We start from the raw sequence: 20,846 nt of genomic DNA on the forward strand, positions 1-20,846 counted from the left end.
CAAATGGTACAACCACTTTTGAAAACAGTTTTGTAAGTTCTTGTAAAGTCAAATCAACACCTAACCCAACAACCCAACAATTCTGCTCCTAGATGTTGATCCAAGAGAAATGAAGACACATGTCCACACAAAATCCTATATGAGAATGTTTATTGCAATTTTATTATAATTGCTGAAAAATGAAAACACAACAATGTCCACAACTAGTGAGTGGATAAATTACTACATCTGTGTCGTAGAATCCTGTTGAGTATTAAGGTAGAATAGACTACTGACGCATGCAAAAACATGGCAAGTAAAAGAAGGCAGAGACTCAAATGCCTTGGCTGTAATATTCCACTAATATGAAGTTCTTGAAAATGCGTAACTAAAAGGACAAAAAAGCCAATCAGTGGTTGCTGGAGCCTGGAGTGGGTGAGCAGATTGACTGCAAAGGAACATGAGGCAGCTTTCTGAAGTGATTAACATAGTCTATGCCTTGGTTGTATTGATGACTTCATGACTATATAAGTTTGATAAAATCCGTAGATCTGTAGGCCTCAAAAGAATGATTTTTTCCTCTCTGTAAATTATACCTCAATAAACCTAAATCTTTCAAAGGGAGGGGGAATGGATATTCAGGACAGCTATTGCTACAGAGAGATTACTAATTCCCCACTTACCACGTTTCTGTCACAACTAGTTATGCCCCCCCCAACACACACATACACACATACACCTCAGTCCTGCTGTTCTTACCCTTCTCGCCCCACACCAGGCTGATTAGTGTTCATTCGTAGACACTCACTGATATCCAGATTCTCTCCTCCCTTGCGCTCTGTCTGCCTTTTCTAAACTGGAGATCTTTTCTAGTCTTTTGGAGGACCATGGGGGAGGGAGAAACTGGGGAGACTCTTCTGGGCTCTGGTGTCTTAAGGATCAGGCTTTCTAAGTTGAAAAGTCAGTTGCTTTGCTTCCAGTGTTCTGCTGAGTGCTCTCTTCCTTGGAACATGAATGCGGAATGTCTGGTTTTTAAGAGGGAGAGGGATATGTGGGGAGAAAAGGGGGAGGAGTTGCAGGAATTTGAGGCAAGGTGGATAGAGTATCATTTAATATTTCAAAGCATCATTCATATTTGTATTATTATTAAAGAAGCAGTGCACAATAATGAACAATTGATCTTAGATACATATACAGGCAGTTGGTGAGTCTTGAAGAAGTGGGAAGAATCTTCTTAAAGGAGAAATGGAACTGGGTCCCTCACCTTTGAGTGAAGAGGGCATGGGCGAAGGTGACAGGAAGCTGACCTGAGCACTGAACTGGTGGTCGGTCTTTGAGGAAATGCTCCAGATAAAGGCTAAAACTAGTGCATTGAAGTATAGCAGAAATGGAGGTTGGATGGCCAGAGTAGACCAGATGGCAAACAACTTCAAAAGCAAGACAGAAGGGTGTGCTCTGATATAGCTGGCAATAGTCACTGAAAGCTTTTTTAGCTGAAGTGTAAGTTGATGAACATACTTGGGAAAGATTTGTTTCCACTGAACTCAACAATCACTGAGCCTTTGTCATTCACAAGGCACTGTTCCAGGCAGTAAGGATATAAAGACAAATTTGGTAGCTGTCCTGAAAATCAGGGGAAGATAAGTGAAGATGAGCTACCAGCAATCTAGTCTTTTCTGTCACCATCAATATTCCCAATTACCCCTATTTCACCTAAGTCATACCATTTATCATATGGTTCTTTAACCAACCTTTGACTTACCTCTCTCTCCACTGGATCCAGAAGATCTTGAACTCCTTGAGGGTAGGGACCATATGTTATTGTGACCTTAGCATTTGCAACTGGACCTTGCCCTTTGTAGGTACTCAATGGATGTAGAATATGTGACTGCTTAGATATTTGAATAAATAAAGTGATAAGAGGATACAGTATCAGTGAGGATTAGAGAAAAAGGGACATCTATGAGATAGATTTTAAAGGAAGATACATACAGAATTTCATAGCCAAGTCGATTGGGAAGATGCAATAGAACGAGTCCAAGATGACCCTCAAGGTGTGGCTAGAGAGTGGTGGTGCTAGATGTGACAGAGAGGTGGGAGGTGACCAGGTCTGGTGAGAAGCGGACAGGTTCCATTTAGAACTCTGCATTGTTCTGAGTTTCCTGGGAGTGCCTGAACTCCTGCAAGGCAAGCTTAGTGCTTCCTGGGAACATCTTTGATGAGCAGCTATCTTCCTAGTGGCAGGCTAATTTCTGAGTAAGTTTATTAAAATTAGCATGTGGGGGAAAGTGAGTACAACTGCTATTTTTAACTAATAGGATTCATGTTCTCTCCTGTGCAGGGAAATTCGCATCTGTGCTTCTAAAATTGACAATTTCTACTCTTATTATGTTAAAAAATTAATTTAGTGACTTTCACATTGAATAAAATACATTGGCTGAAGATTAGAAGAGGACTTTGGCTAGTCCCTGAATGAAAAATAACCAGAGTGAGCAACGTTTCTTATCCACTGCCTGGTTTTCCACCAATAAAACCATAGTGGGGCTTTGGGTTCTTCCTGGCTGAGGACTTTGTGTAGTTGTGAGTCTGCGTCTCTCTTTGGTCCTTCAGGGAAAATGGCACCAGTGGTAGTAGATACCTGGTACACAAGGAACACAGACCTTTAGCAGACGTTTTATTTTGAAGTGTTCCTATTTTTATTTCACCTCTTCTAGTCTACTTTATTTCCATTGTCTTACAGTATCCTACTGTAACAAACATCTTATGTTTGTTCACGATATCAGATCTTTTTCAAGCCAATATACCTTCTATACAACTAGCCTATTAAGCTACCTTAAAAAAGATGCCTCACCAGGTCCTCTTACTCAGGGGACTTCAATGGACCCCCATTACTGGGTATCTGAGACCCACCCCAAGCTGGTCTTGACCTATCTTTCCAGCCTTATCCCTCAGTTTTCCTCATAGATTAGCTATTCCAGCCAAAGTGATCTGTTTTCTGTTTTGACTTTTGCCTTATTATCCTGACCTCAACTGAGTGGGTCTTCCACTTCTTCCCTTCTGGCCAAAGACAGCCTTTGCCACTCCTCCAAGGTGGGATAGATGCCCATAGCCCTCATAAAATCATCCATGACCATCCGAGCTTGAAGTGAGCTCTTCATCATGTTGCCTTATGTAGTACAGGTTACAAACCACTCACGTAGAACTACCAGCTCCCTGAGAAAGGAAAGGCCCTTCTCTGTGTGTGGATCTTAACTCCTACACAAGTTAGTAAGCCTATAAAAGAGAAGGAACTGTGCCCATCTGTGCTGAGGTAGAAGACAGGAGTCCTAGAATGATGAGGCTTTATGCTATGGCTCAGGAGGTGCAAGACCTGAGTGAGAATACCGAGAGAGCATCCCTCAAGTGACCTAGTTCTGACCCATTTGTAGGGCCTCGACTTTGGTTTCACATTCTCATTTATGGGGCGAGACTCACGGATGTGCCTGCCCACCTAGTTTATTACTGACAGACATACAGGTGGGGGGGTCATTGATGTCAGGATGGATCCATCACTGTGTTAGGTTGGTCAGTTGGCACGTTAGCATGAAAGAAGAATGAAACACAGCCCAGGGGTATTTCAGTGGGACAGGTGGATCACAAAGGAGAAGATCAGCATTCAACATAGCAGATGCATAATTAACACTGTTGTGGGCAAAGCCTTGTGCTCTGCAGGGAAATTCATTTGGATTGGGGGATTGAGAAAGGTTTTTGATGAGGGTGACTCTGGGACCAGAAAGGTTGGTAGGATTTCTATAAGTGGAAATGTAAAGCAAAGGTATTCTAGGCAGAAGGAATGGAGATAGTGTGCAGAGGTGGTAAAACACAGGGCTTGTTTGAGAAATACCAGATGTCTTTTTTTGATTAGAGACACACATCAGGCACCATTTGTTTGGCTGACCTTGAATGCCCAGCATCAAGAGTTCGAGGGTCCTGAGTGCCCTTCATTCTGGAGACGACTCAGTGGGCATGACTGTGCACCTTAAAGGTTGCCTGGAGATGAGGGTTGAGCAGGACCCATGAGGCCCCCTGGACCCCCACCTGTACCTGGAAGGCATATTTTTCTGCTTTGATTATTGTTGTTCAGTCGCTCAGTCATATTCAACTCTTCCCCATGGACTGCAGTACACCAGGCTTCCCTGTCCTTCACCATTCCCTGGAGTTTGATCAAACTCTTGTCCATTGAGTCAGTGATGCCATCCAACCATCTCATCCTCTGTCGTCCCCTTCACCTCCTGCCTTCAGTCTTTCCCAGCATCAGGGTCTTTTCCAATGAGTTGGCTCTTCACATGAGGTGGCCAAATTATTGGAGCTTCAGCTTCAGCATCAGTCCTTCCAATGAACATTCAGGGTTGATTTTCTTTAGGATTGATAAGGACTTAATAAGGACTCTGTGCCACCTTTTCTAGTAACCCCTCATGGCCCAGGTTCTCATCTACTCTTCCTGAAATGTTTGCAACACCCTCTACGATCCTCTTTTTTCCATGCAGTTACTAGAATTGTCTTTCCAAGCACTGAAATGATTTACCACTCCTTTGCCTAGAGTTCTCTGATGGCTTTCTAGGGTCTGTGGAGTGAGAGGCATTCCTTAGGTGATCTCCAAGGGCCTACTCTCTCCTCATCTTCAGTAGCTCCTCTGTACCCCTATGCCACCACCTGCCCCAAGCTCTACAGAACTCCTGTTACCAGAGAATTCCATGCCCTGAGGTATCGCTAAGCCTTTGCTTGTGTCCAGAGATTACTTCCTACTCACACCTTAAGGCCAGCTCAATTGTCGTAACCTCCTCTTGAATTTCCTCCCTCCTGTGGATCTCAGGAGACTGAGAAGTGAATGATGGTATGTTTCAGTTGGGAAGACAGTGTGGGAGATGGTGAGCAGGATGAGAAGGTAAGGCAGTAGGGTTCTCGAGGATAGAGACCTTTGGAGGGGTGAGTGGTCACATGATCCTTGGCAGGTACTTGTGGAAGGAAGGAAGGGATGGAGGGTAGGAATGAAGGAGGGAAAGACAGTTCACCTTGCCATTTTCCACATTCTCTTTGAAGCCAGCCCTACTTGCCTGCTGGTGTACCCCACTTCCAAACTCTCCCCAGGCTTGACCATGGTGCTGAAGGAGCTGGGAGGGAATGTCTACATGGCCAGCAAATGCCTGGTATTCTGGGCAGCTTGCTGTCTCAGGCTGCAATGGCTTACGTAGGTCATCAAGCTCCACCACTGCATAACTACATTGTTGTTGTTGTTCAGTCACTAAGTGGTATCCAATTCTTTGCAACCCCATGGACTGCACCACACTGGAATTCCCTGTCCTTCACTATCTCCTAGAGTTTGCTCAAACTCATGTCCATTGAGTTGATGATGTATAGATATGTAGCTCCATGGTCTTAGACAAATCTCCTAATTTGTCCAGACCTCAGTTTCTCTGGATTACAATAAGGATAATAATACCTGCCTTGTGCCTCTCACCTAAGATGAGGATAAAGTGAGATGATGTATGTGAGAGTGTGTTTTATTTATTTATTTTTTAAAGTCCCCCACTTTCTACAGCCAAGGAAGTAGTCCTGTCCTTGCCTTGGCTTTAGGAAAAGCCTTCCCAAGGCTTCAGGGATGCTTCAGCAGAGGGTGCTGATGTGTCAGCTGCTGGCTGTCAACATGATGCCATTGAAAATTCATATTGATGGAGCACAGATTGACATACCTGCTTGCTCTGCCATCTGCAGACCCCATGACCAAGGCAATATTGGAAAGTGGCAGTGATGGGAGTCTCTTTTATTTAAGCCAGTTCCAATTTGCTTTTTAATTTGCTCCAGACTGGTGAGTGCTGTTGGGGTCAATCTGTAACCTCTTCTGTTTTCCCGACAGTCTCTAGCTCTGCCAGGCCTCCTACCATGTTTTCAGGCTGCTCCATCAATTCCTGGGCAACTTCCATTCTGTGCCTCTTCTGTGCTCGCCTTATTCACTTTCTGACTTTGCACCCTTCTCACTCCCCTCAGTTCAGTCTCCTGTTGTCCACTCTACCTTCCCTGTTTTGTGGGGTTTTGAATAAGCCTCATATTCAGCTGATTTCAGTGCTCAAGACTCAACGTGTGTGCCCACTCGTGTTTGATTCTTTGGGACCCCATGAATTGTAGCCCAACCAGGCTCCTCTGTTCATGGGATTTCCCAGGCAAAAACACGGGAGTGGGTTGCCATTTCCCCCTCCAAGGAATTTTCCCGACTCAGCTATCAAACCCATGTCTCCTGCGTTGGCAGGTGAATTCTTTACCACTGAGCCACCTGGATCCCTCAAGATTTAGCACTTGCTCACAAAGAACTAGCAGTCAGCTCCCCACCCTGGATTCTTGCAGGTGCCTTCCTGCGTCCTGCATCTCTTTCTGTTTTTCCTTCTCATACATCCTGCCTGGTCAAGAGTCTGGAAGCAAGACCATGATCCCTACCTTCCTCGCTTAGAGCCTTCCATGGCCCTATTAGTTCTGCCTTTGGCTCAGACTCTGTTGTCATTTAAAGTCTTTCTTACTTTCATCCAAACTAAGCCGTTTTTACATTTCTCCTTTTCATGTGGTCTATTAATATATTCCTGGCAAATATAACTACTTTGGGGTCTTTGCTGGAAGCCTGTGTTTCCATGCACTTGGCCTTTATTCAGGCTGTGCCTTCTGCCTGGAACTCTTGTATTCTCACTTCTCCTCACTCCACTTTCAAGGTTTGGTCATGACCACCTTGACCATGAACTAACAGGTCTTTTGCCTTTTCTGATGCCAAGCATCTAGACACACCTCTGTGACCAGTGTCTCCCTGGCTGCCTCACACTGGGGTTGGTACGTACATACCTTGCCTTCAGCCTGGAGCTACCCAGTTAGGAGGGGTAGATTCAGTTTTGAATTTCCCATTGTGTGCAGAACAATGTGCTGCATATAATGAATAAATCTTAAAGAGATGACAAACCCATTGGATTCTCAGCTAATATTTGAATTGAAAAACTACTGGATTAAAACAAGGATATCCTTTTTTGTTTGTCAGAATAACATTCTTATCTCTTTCTTTCCCTTAAAGTCCCCTTATCTCCATTTGGTCTCACAGGCCTTCTGACTCAAAATTTATCAGTAGATTGTGATCTCTTAAAGGTAGAAAGTCAAATCTCCTTTTAATAAGCTCTAAGGGATTTGTGAATTTACTAGAAATCAGTTCCTCCCTCCCACTCTCCCTCCCACCGTCCCTTCATTTTCCTCCTTTCTTCCAACTGGAATTTTATTCTATCAGATATATTGCTTGAAAAGAGTCAGGCAGAACCTGTGGGTGGGAAACCATTTGGTTATAAAGAGCTACTTTCTGTAATGGACTCTGACCTGTTCTATAGTGTATCTGAACAGAGACCAACCTTTAAGTCTACTCTGGACAAGAATTTAAGTTTGTTCCTAGGTTATTTTCCACCCACGGTTGACTCTCATGCAAAAAAAAATGTGTGATTTTGTTTGTATATGTGTACCTATGGCCATCTTCTTACCACAAGAAGTAGTAAATAAAAGTAATTCCTTATATTCGTCTTTCCTCCACTAATATTTAAAGAGGATTAACTATGTCCCAGGCCCTTTGTGGATACAAAATCCAACATGATGTTTTCACCTTCCTCTATATTCCTAAATCAATTTCTTGTAACCACTTTACCATTTAGAATGAGCAGGGGGTAACGTCTTTATAGATGAAGAAATAGCAGTTCAGATTGGTTATGAAATGTTCAGAAATTCAGAGTCCTTCTTTTTGGTCACTCAACAAGAAGCAAGCATTTGGAGCTACACTTTTAAACTGAAAAGTTAGAAGGTTTTTCCTCTGGGAGCCTTGGGTTCAGATCTTCTGTACACTCATGTCAGCTGACCTAGCTCTAAACCTAAAAATGTGAGCTAAAGAAGAGACATTTGGGGTCTAGTTCCAGGCCCCTGATAAGACTTCAGTTTAGGCTGGAAGTTGAGCTAAAGTGGTGTCAGGAGATCTACAGCTGTGACCACATCCTGAAGGACAGGCAGGACATCTCCTTTGTTCTGTGGACTGCAGGCAAGCAGGTATGCCAAGTGACCCAGCCCTGCCCAAGCACTGGCTCCATGGAAATTAGGGGACTCTAACTTCCCACCCCTGCCTGGTCCCCCTCATCACAGTGTCCTTCAGCAGTGGCAGGTTTCTGCCCTTGATGGCCTGAATCTGTGAATGAGAAAAGGTTGGGGTCAAAAACTGAGTGGCTGAAGGTATTACCTAGAGATGATAAAACTTGGATTGTGATGGATGTAACTTTAAATATCCAAGTAATATGAGTTCACTGCCCCTCCCCCCACCCCCGCCAAATTTGGAAAATGTAGATACATGCATATGGTGGCTCACCACTTGTCAGGGGTCCAGGCACCTTCTGTTTCTCTGCTTGGTCACTCCATTCCAAGAGTGAGTAATGCCTATGTTGTCTTCTAGAAGTATCATGGTTTCAGATCCTATACTTGTCTTTAATCTATTTTGAATTTATTTTTGCAAATGGTGTGAGAGTGTTGTCCAGTTTGATTCTTTTGCATGTAGGTGTCCTGTTTTCCCAACACCAATTATTGAACAGGCTGTCTTTTCTCCACTGTAAATTCTTGGCTTCCTTTGTTATAGATTAATTACCTATATAAGTGTGGGTTCATTTCTGGGCTGTCTATTCTGTTCCGTTGATCTATGCATCTGTTTTTGTGCCAGTACCGTATGGTTTTGATGATAAAGCTTTGTACTGTAGTTTGAAATCAGGAAACATGGTCAGAAAACATGGTCAGGAAACATGGTCAGAAACTTTCTCTACCTCTTTTATACTTTAGTAAAACTTTATTACACAAAAGCTCTGAGCGATCAAGCCTCGTCATTGGACCTGGATTGAATTCTTCTCCTCCAGAGGTCGAGAATCCCAGCATCTTTTGTGGTTCAGTGGCAACCTTTCATCTTGGGGGCTTGTCAGGATTCTTCAGGACAAGGTAAGGATGCTTGGAGCTCTAGTTCTTTGTTCTTCTAGCAAACATGTTTTCTGCTGTACTTTACTAACTCTACAGTGTGCTTGTGTGAATGAATGACACGCCTTGCTCAAAGCAAGTGAGGAGCCCTGCTCTGCGGTTCTGCAGTGACCTCATACGGCTTATGGCAGAAACCCTGTTGGGGGTTTATACCAACCGCCAATGGACTTCCCTGGTGGCTCAGACAGTAAAGCATCTGCCTACAATGCGGGAGATCCAGGCTCAATCCCTGGGTCAGAAAGATCTCCTGGAGAAGGAATTGGCAACCCACTCCAGTATTCTTGCCTGGAAAATCCCATAGACAGAGGAGCCTGGTAGGCTACAGTTCATGGGGTCACAAAGAGTCGGACACGGCTGAGCGACTTCACTTTCACTTTCACTACTTTGTTCTTTCTCAAGATTGTTTTGGCTATTCAAAGTCTTTTGTGTTTCCTCATAAACTTTAGAATTATTCTAGTTCTGTGAAAAATGCCATTGGTATTTTTGCAGGGCTTGCATTGAATCTGTAGATTGCTTTGGGTGGTAGTCATTTTAACAATGTTGATTCTTCCAATCCGTGAACACAGTATTATCTTTCCAACTGTTTGTGTTATCTCCAGTTTCTTTCATCAGTGTCTTATAGTTTTCCAAGTAAGAGTTTTTTACCTCCTTAGTTAGATTTATTCCCAGGTAGTTTATTATTTTTTAAATTTGTTTTTTTATTGAAAGATAATTGCTTTACAGAATTTTGTTGTTTTCTGTCAAACTTCAACATGAATCAGCCATAGGTATACATATATCTCCTCCCTTTTGAACCTCCCTCCCATCTCCCGTCCCATCTCACCCCTCTAGATTGATATAGAGCCCCTGAGTTTGAGTTTGAGTTTGAGTTTGAGTTTCCTGAGACGTACAGCAAATTCCCGTTGGCTATCTATTTTACATACGGTAATGTAAGTTTCCATGTTACTGTTTCCATACATCTCACCCTCTCCTCCCCTCTCCCCATGTCCATAAGTCTATTCTCCATGTCTGTTTCTCTATTGCTGCCCTGTAAATAAATTCTTCAGTACCATTTTTCTAGATTCCGTATATATGCGTTAGAATGTGATATTTATCTTTCTCATTCTGACTCACCTCACTCTGTATAATAGGTTCTAGGTTCATCCACCTCATCAGAACTGACTCAAATATGTTCCTTTTTATGGCTGAGTAATAGTCCATTGTGTATATGTACCACAATTTCTTTATCCATTCATCTGTCGATGGACATCTAGGTTGCTTCCGTGTTCTAGCTATTGTAAATAGTGCTGCGATGAACAATGGGCTACAAGTGTATTTTTCAATTTTGGTTTCCTCAGGGTATATGCCTAGGAGTGGGATTGCTGGGTCATAAGGTGGTTTTATTTCTAGTTTTTTAAGGAATCTCCATACTGTCTTCCATAGTGGCTCTATCAATTTACATTCTCACCAACAGTACAAGAATGTTCCCTTTACTCCACACTCTCTCCAGCATTTATTGTTTGTAGACTTTGATGACAGCCATTCTGATCAGTGTGAGGTGATATCTCATTAGTTTTGTTTTGCATTTCTCTAATAATGAGCTATGTTGAGCATCTTTTCATGTGTTTGTTAACCATCTGTATGTCTTCTTTGGAGAAATGTCTAAGTCTTTTCCCCAGTTTTTGATTGAGTTGTTTATTTTTCTGGCATTGAGTTGTATGAGCTGCTTGTATATTTTGGAAATTAATCCTTTGTCAGTTGTTTCATTTGCTATTATTTTCTCCCATTCTGAAGGTTGTCTTTTCACCTTGCTTGTAGTTTCCTTTGCTGTGCAAAAGCTTTTAAGTTTAATCAGGTCCCACTAGTTTACTTTTGTTTTTATTTCTGTTATTCTAGGAGGTGGGTCATAGAGGATCTTGCTTTGATTTATGTCATCAAGTGTTCTGCCTATGTTTTCCTCTAAGTGCTTTACAGTTTCTGGTCTTATATTTATCCATTTTGAGTTTATCTTTGTGTATGGTGTTAGGAAGTGTTCTAATTTCATTCTTTTACATATATCTGTCCAATTTTCCCAGCACCATTTATTGAAGAGGCTGTCTTTGCCCCATTGTATATTCTTGCCTCCTTTGTCAAAAATAAGGTACCCATAGGTGCATGGATTTATTTCTGGGCTTTCTATCTTGTTCCATTGGTCTATATTTCTGTATTTGTGCCAGTACCATACTGTCTTGATGACTGTAGCTTTGTAGTCTAATGTGAAATCAGAAAGGTTGTTTCCTCCAGCTCCATTCTTCTTTCTCAGGACTGCTTTGGCTATTCGGGGTCTTTTGTATTTCCATATGAATTGTGAAATTTTTTGTTCTAGTTCTGTGAAAAATGCCATTGGTAATTTGATAGGGATCACATTGAATCTGTAGATTGCATTTGGTAGTATAGCCATTTTCACAATATTGATTCTTCCTACCCAGGAACATGGAATATCTCTCCATCTATTTAGGTCATCTTTGATTTCTTTCATCAGTGTCTTATAATTTTCTGTGTACAGTTCTTTTGTCTCCTTGGGTAAGATTATTCCTAAATATTTAATTCTTTTCGTTGCAATGGTGAATGGGATTGATTCCTTAATTTCTCATTCTGATTTTTCATTGATAGTATATAGAAATGCAAGTGATTTCTCTGTATTGATTTTGTATCCTGCAACTTTGCTAAATTCACTGATTAGCTCTAGTAATTTTCTGATACTATCTTTAGGGTTTTCTATGTACAGTATCATGTTATCTACAAACAGTGAAAGCTTTACTTTTTCTTTTCCGATCTGTATTACTTTTATTTCTTTTTCTCCTCTGATTGCTATCGCTGCTGCTGCTAAGTCGCTTCAGTCGTGTCCGATTCTGTGAGACCCCATAGACGGCAGCCCACCAGGCTCTGCCGTCCCTGGGATTCTCCAGGCAAGAATACTGGAGTGGGTTGCCATTTCCTTCTCCAGTGCATGAAAGGGAAAAGTGAAAGTGAAGTCGCTCAGTCATGTCCGACTCCTAGCGACCCCATGGGTCTGCAGCCTACCAGGCTCCTCCACCCATGGGATTTTCCAGGAAAGAGTACTGGAGTGGGGTGCCATTGCCTTCTCCGATTGCTATAGCTAGGACTTCCAAAACTATGTTGAATAATGGTGATGAAAGTGGACACCCTTGTCTTGTTCCTGATCTTAGGGGGAATGCTTTCAGTTTTTCACCATTGAAAATAATATTTGCTGTAGGCTGATCATATATGGCCTTTACTATGTTGAGGTAGGTTCCTTGTATGCCCATTTTCTGAAGAGTTTTAATCATAAATGGGTGCTGAATTTTGTCAAAAGCTTTTTCTACATCTATTGAGATGATCATATGGTTTTTATCTTTCAATTTGTTAATATGGTGTATCACATTGATTGATTTGTATATATTGAAGAATCCTTGCATTCCTGGAATAAACCCAACTTGATCATGGTGTATGAGCTTTTTGATGTATTGCTGAATTCTGTTTGCTAAAATTTTGTTGAGGATTTTTTCATCTATGTTCATCAGTGATATTGGTCTTTAGTTTTCTTTTTTTGTGTTGTCTTTATCTGGGTTTGGTATCAGGGTGATGGTGGCCTTGTAGAATGAGTTTGAAGGTGTTCCTCCCTCTGCACTTTTTTGAAAGAGTTTTAGAAGGATAGGCATTAGCTCTTCTCTAAATGTTTGATAGAGTTCTCCTGTGAAGCCATCTGGTCCTGGGCTTTTGTTTTCTGGGAGATTTTGGATCACAGCTTCAATTCAGTGCTTGTAATTGGGTTGTTCATAATTTCTATTTCTTCCTGGTTCAGTCTTGGAAGATTGAAGTTTGCTAAGAATCTGTCCATTTCTTCCAGGTTTTCCATTTTATTGCCATATTTTTGTTTGTAATAGTCTCTTATAATCCTTTGTATTCCTGCATTGTCTGTTGCAACCTCTGCTTTTTCACTTATAATTTTGTTGATTTGATTCTTCTCTTTTTTTCTTGATGAGTCTGGCTAAAGGCTTGTCAATTTTATCTTCTCAAAGAACCAGCTTTTAGTTTCATTAATCTTTGCTATTGTTTCTTTCATTTTTCATTTATTTCTGCTCAGATCTTTATGATTTCTTTCCTTCTATGAATTTTGGGGGTTTTTTGTTCTTCTTTTTCCAGTTGTTTTAGGTGTAAAGTTAGGTTGTCTATTCGATGTTTTTATTGTTTCTTGAGATAGAATTGTATTGATATAAGCTTCCCTCTGAGAACTGCTTTTGCTGCATCCCGTAGGTTTTGAGTTGTTGTGTTTTCATTGTCATTTGTTTCCAGAAATTTTTTGATTTCCTTTTTGATTTCTTCAGTAACCTGTTGGTTATTTAGAAATGTGTTTGTTTAATCTCCATGTGTTTGTGTTTCTTACAGCTTTTTTTCTTGTAATTGATAGCATCTCATAGCATTGTGGTCAGAGAAGATGCTTGATATTATTTCAATTTTCTTAAATTTACTGAGGTTTGATTTGTGACCCGAGATGTGGTCTATCCTGGAGAATGTTCCATGTGCACTTGAGAAGAAGGTGTATTCTTCTGTATTTGGATGTAATGTCCTGAAGATATTAATGAGATCCATCTCATCTAATGCATCATTTAAGACTTGTGTTTCCTTATTAATTTTCTGTTTTGATGATCTGTCCATTGGTGTGAGTGGCGTGTTAAAGTCTCCTACTATTATTGTGTTACTGTCAATTTCTCCTTTCATGTCTGTTAGTGTTTGTCTTTTGTATTGAGGTGCTCCTGTGTTGGGTGCATAGATATTTACAATCATTATGTCTTCCTCTTGGATTGACCCCTTGATCATTATGTAGTGTCCTACTTTATCTCTTATAATCTTCTTTATTTTAAGGTCTATTTTGTCTGATATGAGGATTGCTACTCCAGCTTTCTTTTGCTTCCTATTTACATGGGATATATTTTTCTATCCTCTCACTTTCAGTCTATATATGTCTTTAGGTCCTAAGTGGGTTTCTTGTAGACAGCATATATATGGGTCTTGTTTTTGGATCTATTCAGCCAGTCTGTGTCTTTTGGTTGGAGCATTTAATCCATTTACATTTAACGTAATTATTGATATATATGTTCCTGTTGCCATTTTCTTAATCATTTGGGGTTGATTTTGTAGATCTTTTTTCTTCTCTTGTATTTCTTGACTATAGAAGTCCCTTTATCTGTTGTTGTAAAGCTGGTTTGGTGGTACTGAATTCTCTTAACTTTTGCTGTCTGAAAAGCTTTTTATTTCTCCATCAGTTTTGAATGAGATCCTTGCCAGGTACTATAATCTTGGTTGTAGATTTTCCCTTTTCAATACTTTCAATATATCTTGCCATTCCCTTCTGGCCTGCAGAGTTTCTGCTGAAAGATCAGTTGTTTAGCATATGAGGTTTCCCTTGTATGTTACTTGTTGCTTCTCCCTTGCTGCTTTTAATATTCTTTCTTTGTGTTTAGTCTTTGTTAGTTTGATTAGTATGTGTCTTGGCATGTTTCTCCTTGGATTTATCCTGTATGGGACTTTTTGTGCCTCTTGGACTTGATTATTTCTTTTCCATGTTGGGGAAATTTTCAACTGTAATCTCTTCAAAAATTTTCTCATAACCTTTCTTTTTCTCTTCTTCTTCTGGGACCCCTATAATTTGAATATTGATGCATTTGATATTGTCCCAGAGGTCTCTGAGACTCTCCTCAATTCTTTTCATTCTTTTTACTGTATCCTGCTCTTCAGAAGTTATTTCCACCATTTTCTCTTCCAGCTCACTGGTTCGTTCTTCTACTTCAGATATTCTGCTATTGATTCCTTCTGGAGTATTTTTTGGAGAAGGCAATGGCACCCCACTCCAGTACTCTTGCGTGGAAAATCTCATGGACGGAGGAGCCTGGTAGGCTACAGTCCATGGGGTCGCTAAGAGTCAGACACAACTGAGCGACTTCACTTTCACTTTTCCCTTTCATGCACTGGAGAAGGAAATGGCAACCCACTCCAATATTCTTGCCTGGAGAATCCCAGGGACAGCGGAGCCTAGTGGGCTGCTGTCTATGGGGTCTCACAGAGTCGGACACGACTGAAGCGACTTAGCAGCAGCAGCAGCAGCAGAGTATTTTTAATTTCAGTAATTGTGTTGTCTCTGTATGTTTATTCTTTAATTCTTCTAGGTCTTTGTTAATTGATTCTTGCATTGTCTCCATTTTGTTTTCAAGGTTTTTGATCATCTTTACTATCATTATTCTGAATTCTTTTTTCAGGTAATTTGCCTATTTCCTCTTCATGTATTTGGACTTCTGTGTTTCTGGTTTGTTCCTGCATTTGTGTGGTATTTCTCTGCCTTTTCATTTTTTTTTTTTGTAACTTACTGTGTTTGAGGTCTCCTTTTCTCAGGCTTCAAGGCTGAATTCTTTCTTCCTTTTGGTTTCTGCCCTCCTAAGTTTGGTCCAGAGGTTTGTGTAAGCTTCATATAGGGTGAGATTTGTGCAAGTTTTTGTTTGTTTTCCCTCTGATGGGCAAGGCTGAGTGAGGTGGTAATCCTGTCTGCTGATGATTGGGTTTGTATTTTTGCTTTGTTTGTTGTTTAGGTGAGTTGTCCTACACAGGGTGCTACTGGTGGTTGGGTGATGTTGGGTCTTGTATTCAAGTGGTTTCCTTTGTGTGAGTTCTCACTATTTGATACTCCCTAGGGTTAGTTCTCTGGTAGTCTAGCGCCTTGGAGTCAGTGCTCCCACTCCGAAGGCTCAGAGCTTGATCTCTGGTCATGAACAAAGTTTCCACAAGTGGTTTGAAATGGCATTTAGTGAGATTAAAACAAATATCTGAAAATGAGAAACCAAAGATGAACCCCAGACAAATGGCAGTTACAGAATCAGGCAAATAATAATTAAAATAATGGAATATACACATATACATATACACCCCTGAGCAAAGTGAAAACAGTCCAACCGAAATAAAGTACAGTAGATTGACCTGGCAAAGAAAGTAAATCAAAAGCTGTATTTACCAGGTGAGAACAAAACTAACTAAAGAACAAACTGGAAAACAAAACTAAAGCAAGTTGCCAAGTGGGTAATAAATCAATGAAAACAAAACTAATGAATATGTTGAGAGGAAACGAAAGAAAGAATAGATATGCAAAGTTAAATAGAGGTAGATGAAGAAGATTTATATACATTAAAGATTAACTGCAAGGGGAAAAGCACAGTAGGAAAGGCAAACAAAGGAATAAATATAGAAAAAATATAATAGGTTTTTTTAAAAATTAAATTATAAAAAAGAGAAAAGAAAAGAAAAACAGAAGAAGAAAGAAAAAAGGAAAACCCCACAGAACTGCAAAAGCCCAATGTAGAGGCAGAGGTTTATAGCAACAATAAAAAGTGTGACTGAATATACACATATACATATACACCCATAAGAAAAATCAAAACAGTCCAACAAAAATAAAGTACAATAGATCAGCCCGGCGAACAAAGGAAACCAAAAATTATATCTTTCCAGAACAAAACTAACTAAAGCACAAACTGGAAAATAAAACTAGAGCAAGGTGCCCATTGGGGAATAAAGCAATGAAAATAAAACTAACAAAATGTTGAGAGGAAAAGGAAGAAAGAAAAGAAAGAAAGAATAGATATGCTAAGTTAAATAGAGGTAGATTAAGATTTATATACGTTAAAGATTAACTGCAAGGGGAAAAGAACAGTAGGAAAAGCAAACAAAGAAATAAATGTAGAAAAAATAATAATAGGTTTAAAAAATTAAAAAAAGAGAGAAAATAAAGGAAAACTCCACAGAACTGCAAAAGCCCAATGTAGAGGCAGAGGTTTATAACAGCAATAAAAAATGTGACTGAGAAAAAAAAAAGCTCAAAAGCCTAATTAGATTTAATAGTGCCAATAAAATTGACAACTACAACAGAAGGGGGTAAAAAGGAAAAAAAATCAGAAAGAATCTACAGAGCAAGTCAAAAGATAAGAATAATAAATGTTTTTCTTGAGTCACTGCTGTCAGAGTCCTTTCCCTCGCTGAGAGTCACAGTCCACCTCATCTCCCTAGGATGTCCTCCAACAGTGTGCTGATCTCTGGACCTGCTGTGGGGGCAGCTCACATTCTAATCTGGTCCTACTCCTGTGTGTTCTTGCCTCCAACGTCTATAGCTATCAGAACTAGTGCATTTTCTTTTGTGGGAGCTCTCAATGACCTTTTATGTATTCCATAGACACAGAGTCTGCCTAGTTGATCATGTGGATTTAATTTGCAGGTTGTACAGCTGGCGGGAAGGTTTTGGGTCTTCTTCCTTAGACTCACTGACCCTGGGTTTCAATTGTGGTTTTATTTCCACTCTGCATGTGGGTCATCCGCTGGAGTTTGCTCCTGAGGCTGCCCTGGAGGACTTGGGTTTGCCCCTGTGAGGGCCAGGTGTGGAAGTGGTACAGCTGCTTGGGTCGCGGGGGTTCTGGAAGCACCAGGTACTCAGGGGAGTTGGCGGCTACGGTAGCAGGAATATAGTGCTCTAGAAGGGTATGGGGTCGCTAAAAGTCGGACACGACTGAGCGACTTCACTTTCACTTTTCACTTTCATGCATTGGAGAAGGCAATGGCAACCCACTCCAGTGTTCTTGCCTGGAGAATCCCAGCGACGGGGGGAGCCTGGTGGGCTGCCGTCTATGGGGTCGCACAGAGTCGGACACGACTGAAGCGACTTAGGAGCAGCAGCAGCAGCAGCAGCAGCAGCAGCAGCAGCAGCAGAAGGGTATGGCAACCGGTATTGGCCAATACTCTCCAGTGTGTCTCTGTAGCTCCGCCCATTTAGGCACTTAGAGGTTCCCTTGCCTGGGGTCCTTCTCTGTTGTTCAGCATGTCAGGCACATAGAGGGGCCCCCCCAGCTGGGGTCCTACTTTGTAGTTTGGTACATCAGTCACTTAAAGGAGCACCCTGGGTGGGGTCCTGCTCTGTAGTTCAGTGCCTCAGGCATTTGATGGGCCAGCTTCTCTATTGTTCAGCTGTCAATCCTGGCATGTGGGGAGTGAGGCTATGGTGATGGCTGCATGCCCTACACGTGACTCATCAGTATCGCCTTGCTTCCATGGCTGCTCTGCTTTCCTCTCCAGGCGTTTCCTACCACAATCTCCTCCCTCACCTCCCCTCAAGCCATCTCTCCACAGTCAACAGCAGCCCTCGCCCTGTGATCCCTCCATACTCCCCAAACTCCAGCTCCCAGCTGCTGCACCTTCCAGGGGAACCTCATCCCTGTATGGGGTGTGTATGGCTGTGGCAAGGACTGTCTGATTCTCATTCCATTTAGGCTGCCACAGATCAGCTGTTTCACTCTCAGCCTTAAATGTTTCTCCTCTGACTCAGACAGTTGCTCCATTGTGGGGATCAGACCCCTGCTTCAGTTCCCCAACCCGCTGAGGGCAGGTCTGGTCCTACTAACACTCCTGTTTTTCCCCCTAGTTCCTTGTTCTACCAAATTTTGCACAGTTCTATATATTCTTTTTCTCTGGTCAGGTACTCCTGTCCGCTCTCAGCTGGTGTTCTAAACGCACTTCTATGTCTGAAGGTGTATTCCTGATGTATCCCTGGAGAGAGATGTACTCCACGTCCACCTACTTCTCCACCATCTTGTTCTCTATTTTACTATTTTTGATGGGACTGGTTTGTTTCTTTCTGAAATTTCCTCAGTATCAGTTGTTTGGAGCATATCAATATATTATTTAGTCATATCAGAAATAACAGTGGTTTAAATGAGGTAGAGTTATCTGTATTTCTCACTCACATTGTTGAAGGACAGAGGGAACTAAAAAGTACCCACCAAAGTTAGAAGGCATCTTGAGACCAAAAATGAGACAAACAGTTCCATGGAGTCAATGAATCAGTTTAAGTAAGTAGTGTTAGTCGCTCAGTCGTGCCCAACTCTTTGGGACCCCATGGACTGCAGCCCACCAGGCTCCTCTGTCCATGAGATTTTCCAGGCAAGGATAGTGGAGTGGGTTGCCAATGGATCAGTTTATTATAGGGTAATTTACTCACAGGGTGGAATAAGGGAGATGATGATCTGGAAGCATTCGCAGCTGCACCTGTACCACCTTGGGGCCAGGGGACAATTTCATAGTTAAAAGGGTTTGGGGGTAGGTGCTGGGAAACAGGACATGCATGAGTGGGTAACTAGTTTCGTGGGCACAGGGAATACGTCAGTGAAAGTCTTCATCATTGTTTGGGGACTAACAGAGCATAGAGGCCACCTGGTCCCAATGCTTATTAAACAACATCTATTAACTACAAAGCCCTTGATGACAGAGAAGTGACTTATTGCACAGGACAGTTCTGGGTAGGGTCAGCAAAACGACAGGAGAAACTTTAAGGGCTCAAGATGCTTCCATTATGCTAACAGCCATACACACAATAAGTCTGAGCTGATATGGTGGCTCGCTACTTGTCAGGGGTCCATATAAAAGAATGTATCTTTCCTCTTAAAGAAACTTCACAGAAGTCCCAAAGGACACTTCTGCTTCCATCTTACTGATCAGCACTTTATATGTATAAAGGGGATCACAGGGGCTTCCCAGGTGACGTTAGTGGTAAAGAACCCGCCTGCCAATGTAGGAGATGTAAGAGACGTGCGTTCAATCCCTGGGACAGGAAGATTCCCTGGAGAAGGACGTGGTAACCCAGTTCAGTATTCTTGCCTGGGAAATCCCATGGACAGAGGACCCTGGCAGGCTACAGTCCATAGGGTCGCAAAGAGTTGGACTGAAGCAACTTAGCTGGCATGCACGCACAGAGAATCACAGAAATACATACTTCTGAGGTCTCGTTGTGGGACAAATGAGCTCATGTGTATAAAGTGCCTGGTACACAGTCACTAGAGGACATCTGTGTTCTGACTGATGCTTCTGTGGTAGTATCTGGTCTTAAGGTCAGAGTCTTACTTAGCATACCCACTGCCCTCCATATCCTTTTAGGTCTTGCTGCCTCTGAAATGTTATCTCCTTTTGGAGTGGTCAGCCTGATCATATATCTAGCAATTAGCAATTTGTTGCTTCTGTCTGTGGTGATATTGATTATCACAGAAATTTCTTTACTAAAAGAGAGATGTCCAGATCTTGATATTACCTGTATCAGTAACGTCTGGGTGTCCTTCTTCAAGGGCTCTTTTAAGTGTCAGGTTTTAATTCTATTCTTGCAGAAGAGTAAACACTTTATTATCATTTAAATGCTATCCTGATAAACAGTGATGACAAAAGTAGTGTTGGTGGTGGACAAACTGACTGTCAAGAAAAGCCAGTATCAATACAATTATTCCCAACACTGCCTTGTGGTCCATTAGTGATCTGTAGCCAGTGAGGTTTTTGCCATCTTCCCTGAAAGCCATAATTAACTCAGGTCGCCCACAGGAGCCCTTCACTAACATAATCAACTCATTTGCACAGTTATTAGTCATAGAAACAGACCTGGACAGAGTCCCTGCCTTATCAAGTGTTTACAATTTAGTCTGGTCTCTGAATCTCCGGTGATTTGAGTCACCAGGATTGCACACCCACTCGTGTTCCAGAATGAATTTACCTCACTTTTTGCTGTGGGGCTGAGTTCCAAGCTGACAGTTCTTGCGGAGGGAAATTTCTCACTAATCAATACTGCCTGGAGTTGGTGGAAAGAAAGAACGATGAGGATAGTTAATTTGAAGGAGGAAATTAACGGTGCTCAGAAAAATATGAGCAAGAAGTAGAGAGGAGGAAAAAAAAACACCTTCCAGCCATGAGACTCAGCTGAGCACACCTTCATCCTGGAGGCAGAAATT

At 41.6% G+C, this 20,846-nt stretch overlaps 1 protein-coding gene and 1 long non-coding RNA gene across 13 annotated transcripts in view; one reads left to right on the forward strand and one right to left on the reverse strand.

Moving 5' to 3' along the window:
* The window catches only part of LOC145527090 (uncharacterized), a 41,319-nt gene extending 39,195 nt beyond the window's left edge, over positions 1-2,124 (reverse strand). Inside the window, exons 1-2 of the long non-coding RNA XR_014069502.1 lie at positions 1,972-2,124; positions 1,742-1,867 (exon numbers count right to left, since the gene is read on the reverse strand). This is a non-coding gene — a long non-coding RNA (uncharacterized LOC145527090). The remainder of the gene's footprint in view (positions 1-1,741; positions 1,868-1,971) is intronic.
* The window catches only part of CCDC149 (coiled-coil domain containing 149), a 114,340-nt gene that overhangs the window by 7,413 nt on the left and 86,081 nt on the right, over positions 1-20,846 (forward strand). For 2 of the 12 annotated variants that reach the window (XM_081543851.1, XM_081544132.1), the window contains exons 1-2: positions 2,175-2,235; positions 8,842-8,994. The exons of 8 other annotated variants lie outside the window; for them this stretch is intronic. The gene's annotated coding sequence lies outside the window, so the exon portion shown is untranslated. Of the gene's footprint in view, positions 1-2,174; positions 2,236-8,841; positions 8,995-20,846 lie in introns of those variants that run through there. 2 more of the 12 variants (XM_081543763.1, XM_081544047.1) reach the window with 1 other exon arrangement.

The sequence above is a fragment of the Giraffa tippelskirchi genome, chromosome 1, assembly GCF_054371585.1.
Source record: "Giraffa tippelskirchi isolate mGirTip1 chromosome 1, T2T-mGirTip1v1.2.pri, whole genome shotgun sequence".
Classification (NCBI taxonomy): Eukaryota; Metazoa; Chordata; class Mammalia; order Artiodactyla; family Giraffidae; genus Giraffa; species Giraffa tippelskirchi.